We start from the raw sequence: 6,232 nt of genomic DNA on the forward strand, positions 1-6,232 counted from the left end.
CCTCGGTATACCTCCGCTCCCGCGCACTGTACTCACGCTTTCAGAGAAAGCAGGCGGAGGTGGCCCCTCCTTGTCTTACTCAGGATATTGCTCAATCAGTGCCGGAAAAATAAGAATCTCCGTCTCTCTCACTAGACGGCCAGTTGAACGCAGCCTGTGCGTGCTCAGTCGCTCAGTCGTGTTCCACTCTTTGCTGACCCCATGGACTGCGGCCACCAGCCTTCTCTGTCCATGGGCTTTCCTAGACAAGACTACTGGAGTAGGTTGCCATTTCCTCCTCCAGGGATCTTCCCGATCCAGGGATGGAACTCTCCTCTCCTGCATCTCTTGCATTGGCAGACGGATTCTGTACCAGGGAGCCACCTGGGAAGGCCGAAGCACGCAGAGTTGGCATTAAAGGTTCTTCTTGAACCGGATCCCTTCTCAGGGGCAACGACCCTCCTGAGCTACCTCTGGTCCTCTGACTACCGCTCTCAGCTTCTGCTCCTCCCAGGCTCATTGACAGTGTGGGTGCCAGGGAGGGGTATCACTGTCTCCAGAGTCACATGGCAGCTCTGTCCCAGGGGAAAGTTGTTCAATCAGAGGTTTGCTCTTAGCATCTTAGTAGCCAGGTGCCTGACTGGAGTAGATACTCAATGAACAGGTGGGTGGACAGAATGAAGGTCACAGAGACGGCCATCGGTGGGTCTGAATTCAGGTCACAAATAGGCTTCGGATGTCCTCCATCACTACCTGTGCGTTGCAGTAATGCCAGGGTCAACGTCTGCCTTTCACACGCAGGACTTCATACCATCTCCTCTCGACCCTACTGCTCTTGCAGTCAGGCAAGCTAGAGGAATCCACTCCATTCAGCCTTTCTTGGAGATTTGTCTTCCCTGTAGATTCTTTAAAGCCTTTGGGAAACAGAACTGCTGGACGCTAATTGGCATATGAAACCAAACGGGCCAGGAGGAGGAGGTCCCCACGTGGGTCAGGCGCGTCCAGCTGTCCCGAAACATCCGCGCTCTGCTGGACTTAGGTTGTGGGGAGTCCAGTATTGGGTAAGCGGCTCAAGCCTAGGTCCTACAAGGCTAGGGCGACTGTGGGCTGGGGACTGGGCAGGGGAGACACGAACCGGGAGCCTCCAGCTCCACCCTTTTGTATCCGTTTTGTGAGGCCAGTGTGGTAGGAATTAAAATTCCTTTTCCCTCCATATGTTTATCCAGCGGTTCCAATACCATTTATTGAAAACACTTTCTTTTCCCATTGAATAATATTTCTGCCTTTGTTGAAATTCAATTGACCATCTGTATGTTCCATTTCTGGACTCTATATTGTGTTCCATGGGTCTATTCATTTTCTGTCCTGTGCCAATACCACGTTACTTGATTGTGTGTGTGTGTGTGTGCTCAGTCGTGGTCCACTCTTAGCGACCCCATGGACTGGAGTCCGCCAGACGCCTCTGGCTGTGGAATTTCCCAGGCAAGAATACGGGAGTGGGTTGCCATTTGCTTCTCTAAAAGATTTTCTGACACAGGGATGGAACCGCGTCTCCTGCTGCTCCTGCACTGGCAGGCGGATTCTTCACCAGTAAGCCTCCTGGGAAGCCTGTTGCCTTGATGACCATAGCTTTATAGTGAGTGTTGAAATCAGGTAGTTTAAGTCCTCCAATTGTTCTCTTTTTCCTCTGAAATTGTTTGCGTTTCGATATGTTTTATATAAAATAATTTAAAAAGTCCTGCTGGGATTTTAATCCATATTGCATTGAAAGTGATGATGGACAAGAATTAACATTTTAACAATATTGAGTCTTGCAATCAATGAGATGGTTTTATATTAGACCTTTCTTACTTAATCTTGACAACATTTGGTAAGCTTTCTGTGTACAGATTGTATACATCTTTTGTAAATGCATTCCCAAATGTTTTTGATGTTACTTTCAGTGGAATGGTTGAGATTATTGGTTTTTCTTTTCAGTCCATGGGTCCCAAAGAGTGGGACGTGACTGACTGAGCATGTCTTAGACAGCTTATAATTTCAGCTTGCTTTTTTCCAGTTGGAGAATCTTAGCCTTATAAATGACATGTTTATTCTAGTTACATTCATTGTTGTAGCTTTATTCAGAATATATGATTTGCCACAATTTTTTCATTTTGCCTTTGTTTTTTTAACAATATTTTCACTGGGTATAAATGAGTAATGAGTCAACAGGTTTCTTTCACCACTTTAATTCTTAGCTCCATTGTTTACATCAGGTCATTCATTGGTCTTTTGAATGCAAAAAAAATTTTTTTTATGCACAAAATTTTCTCTTTGTTACTATGATGTGCCCAGGTGGTGTTTTCTTTATATTTATCTTTCTTTGGGGCTTTCTAAGCTTTTTGAATTTGTAAATTGGTGTTTTGTACTACAGTTGAGAAAATTACGGCCATTTTTTTTCTCATTTGTTCAGTTATTTCTTTTCAGTCTTCGATCCCAAACATATTCCATGGTGTTGTGCCGAAGGTCACCAAGACTCTGTTCCTTGTTTTCTTTCAGTTTTTTTTTAACCTCTGCTCTTCAGATTGAATGCTCTTTAGATCTATCAAATCTCTCTTCAAGTTCACTCATTATGTCTTCTGCAGTGTTCAAACTCTGTTAATAACATTCAAGTGAATTTTTAATTTCAGATAATGGGATTTTCAGTTCTAAAATTTCCTTTTGGTTCTTGTTTTATAGTTATCACTTCTGTGCTGAGATATCCTAACTTTGTTCATTTTAATACTTTTCTACAGGCCAAACATATATTTTAAAGCTCCCCCAAAGAGATTCTATTATGAATTAGAGGTGAGAACCAGTAAAAAGATATAAACTTTACCCGGAAGGAAGAGATATGTAATGGGAAGTATCGGTAGCAGAAAATGTTAAAATCCCTCTGTCCATGGGATTCTCTGAACAAACATACTGGAGTGGGTTGCCATTTCCTTCTGTAGGGGATCTTCCCAACCCAGGGACTGAACCTGGGTCTCCTGCATTGCAGGCAGATTCTTTACTGTCTGAACCACCAGGAAAGTCGACAGAGAAGGTATTATACTTGATTGACAAAGAAGTCTAAAGGGAAACCCAAAGACAACAGAGAATAGATAAACAAGCACAACAAGGGAATTTTAGTCTCTGACAGCAACCGCTATCACAAAAATAAATAAAACCTCACCCTAAACACCTACTTAGCTCAGTTCCCTTACCAGTTACATTATGTCTAACTTTAAGCAGAAAATTATATGGCATCCTAAAAGACCAAAGCCAAAAACACTCATTGAGGTTTAAGAGATAGAGCCAGCACCAGAATGAGACACAGATATGGTGGAGATGTTGGAATGATCACATCGGGAATTTAAAACAACTAGGCATAATATGCTAATGATTCTAATAGAAAAGTGGGCAGCATGCAAGAACAGATAGGAAATGTAAGCAGGGAGATGGACACTTCAGGAAAAAAATTAAAAAGAAATTCTAGTAACAAAAACCCCCACAATGTAACAGAAAAAAAGGATGCTTTTCATGCGCTCATGAATAGAATCAGCGGAAGGGGAAGCATCAGTGAGCTTGAATCAATGTCAACAGAAACTTAGAAACCTAAGTACAAAGGGGAAAACAAAAGAATTAAAAGAGCAGAACAGAATATTCAAGAACTGTGGGACAATTTAAAAAGGAAGTAACATAAACATAAGGGGAATACCAGAAAGAAAAGGAAAAGAGAAGAAAAAGAAGTATTCGAGGAAATAATGACTTCACATTTTCAAAAATAAATGATAGACATCAAACCACATATGTAGGAAACAAGCAGAACACCAAGCAGGAAAAATGTTAAAAAAAAATTTATGCATAGGCATCTCATACCCAAGCTACAAAATACCAAAGAAAAAAAAGAGACTCTTAAAAGAGGCCTGAGGCTCAAGAGGGAGGGGATATATGCATATATATAGATAGCTGATTCAAGATGTTGTACAGCAGAAACTAACAACATCGTAAAGCAATTATACTCCAATTAAAATATATTTTTAATTATATGGTTTCATGAGTGATTGTGAATAAACTGAATTTCAATTCTAAAAAAGAAAAATCCTGAAGGAAAAAGCATTTTTCCTGCAGAGGATGAAGAATAAGAATTGTAAAAAAAAAAACCAAGAAGAAAGTGAGGTAAAATACTTAAAGTGTGAAAGGAAAGAAAATCCCACCAACCCAGGGTTCTTTGTGGAAGAAAATTGTTCTTCAGAAAAGAGAAGTAACAACTTTCTCAGACAAACAAAAATTGAGGAAACTTGGGCCTTGCAAGATATGCTTTTAGGAAGGTGTTTTGTTTTTTTTTTTTTCCAGAAAGAAAGGAAATGATAGAGGTCAAACACTAAGATTTGCATAAAGAAAATAGCTTTAGAGAAGGAATAAAATAAGAAAATTTTTTAAAAAGGCAAATTAAAATCTTGTACTTAGTTTTTTGAAAGAAGGTCTATATATTCAACAGTTCTTTATTGAACACCGACTATGGACCAGTAACTCTTTAGACTCTGGACAGCCAGAATGTCATCCTGGAGCTTATCCACTAGTAAATATATCCACAAACCACTTTCTGATTCTTCAGTGAAAACTATATTAATTATATTGCTATGAAGTTTGACTATTTAATCCAGATTAGAGACAAATGACATTCTAAGATTACTTATTCTCGTTTGGTCCAACAAAAACTCTGGAGTGAAGTCACTCAGTCGTGTATGACTCTCTGTGACCCCATGGACTGTAGCCCACCAGGCTCCTCTGTCCATGGAATTCTCCAGGCAAGAATACTGGAGTGGGTAGCCGTTCCCGTATCCAGGGAATCTTCCCAACCCAGGAATCAAACCCAGGTCTCCTACATTGCAGGTGTCTTTACCGTCTGAGCCACAGAGAAGCCCATTTGATGCCACAGATAATAATTTGTTCCAAATGATACTAGCCAAAATGTATGTAGTGATGATAACTTCTTGATAAGTGAAATGAATGAAAGCAGTATTATGAAGGATGGGAGGGAGGGATTGGGATGGCATTGCTGTTGAGTACCTGTACTGCCTGTGAAGTGATAGTGTTATTAGAAAAAGGACTTGGATTCGTTTATTTTTAAGTTCTTGTTATTTGTTTATGTGGCTGCACTGTCTTAGTTGCAGCAGGTGGGCTCAGTAGTTTTGGTGCACAGGCTTGGTTGCCCTTTGTAAACCAAAGGACAGCTACTTAGAAAGTACAAAAAGAAAAAGAAGAAGTAAAACTTATATGCCAACAGAGGTTAAAAATGAAATCACATAAAGTGTTCAATTAAACCCACAGAAGCCAGAAAAAGTGGAAGTCAATACAAGAAACAAACAACAAGGCAATGAATACAGAACAGTAACAAATATTTTAGATTTATAACTCAACTATATACATAATAATTAAAACATCAGTGGTCGAAATACCCCAACTGAAAGGCAGGGACTGTCAAAGTGGATAAAAACAAACAACACTCAACTGCATGATGTTTGGGGGAAAAAAAGGCAATGGAGATACAGACAAGCAGTAAAAGTGTAGAGAAAAATATGCTAACACTAAAACTAGAAAGGTGGGATGCTTATATTAATTTCAGACAAAGCAGACTTCAGAGTAAGGAAAATTATCAGGATTACAGAGGGGCAACATGCAATGAAAAAAAAAAAAGTCAATTCTGCATAATTTTTCCAAAGACATAACAATCTTTAATGTGAATGCACCTAACAACAGAGTGTCAAAATATACATGAAGCAAAAATTGATAGAAAGGCAAGGAGAAATAAAAGAATCCTCTATTATAGCTAAAGACTTCGATAGCCTCCATCAGTAACAGATAGATCCATCAAGCAGAAAATCAGTAAGATCCTAGTTGAGCTCAACAACACCATCAGTCAACTGCATCTGTGACATCTATAGTCTACTTCATCCAAAACCAACAGAATACCTGTTCTTTTCAAGCTGACATGGAATATTCACCAAGATAGATCACATCTGGGCCATAAAACACTCCTTACCAAGTTTTAAAGAATAAAAATCTTACAATGTCTGCTCTCAAACCACAATGGAATAAAACTATAGAAATCGATAACAGAAACAACTGGAAAATCCTAAAATATTGGAAATTAAATAATAATTTCTCAATCACACATGGTCACATGAAAAAGGATTTAGAGAAATGGAATATTTTGAACTAAATGGAAGTAAAAATAAAATGTATTAAA

Source organism: Bubalus kerabau, chromosome 4, assembly GCF_029407905.1.
Source record: "Bubalus kerabau isolate K-KA32 ecotype Philippines breed swamp buffalo chromosome 4, PCC_UOA_SB_1v2, whole genome shotgun sequence".
Classification (NCBI taxonomy): Eukaryota; Metazoa; Chordata; class Mammalia; order Artiodactyla; family Bovidae; genus Bubalus; species Bubalus kerabau.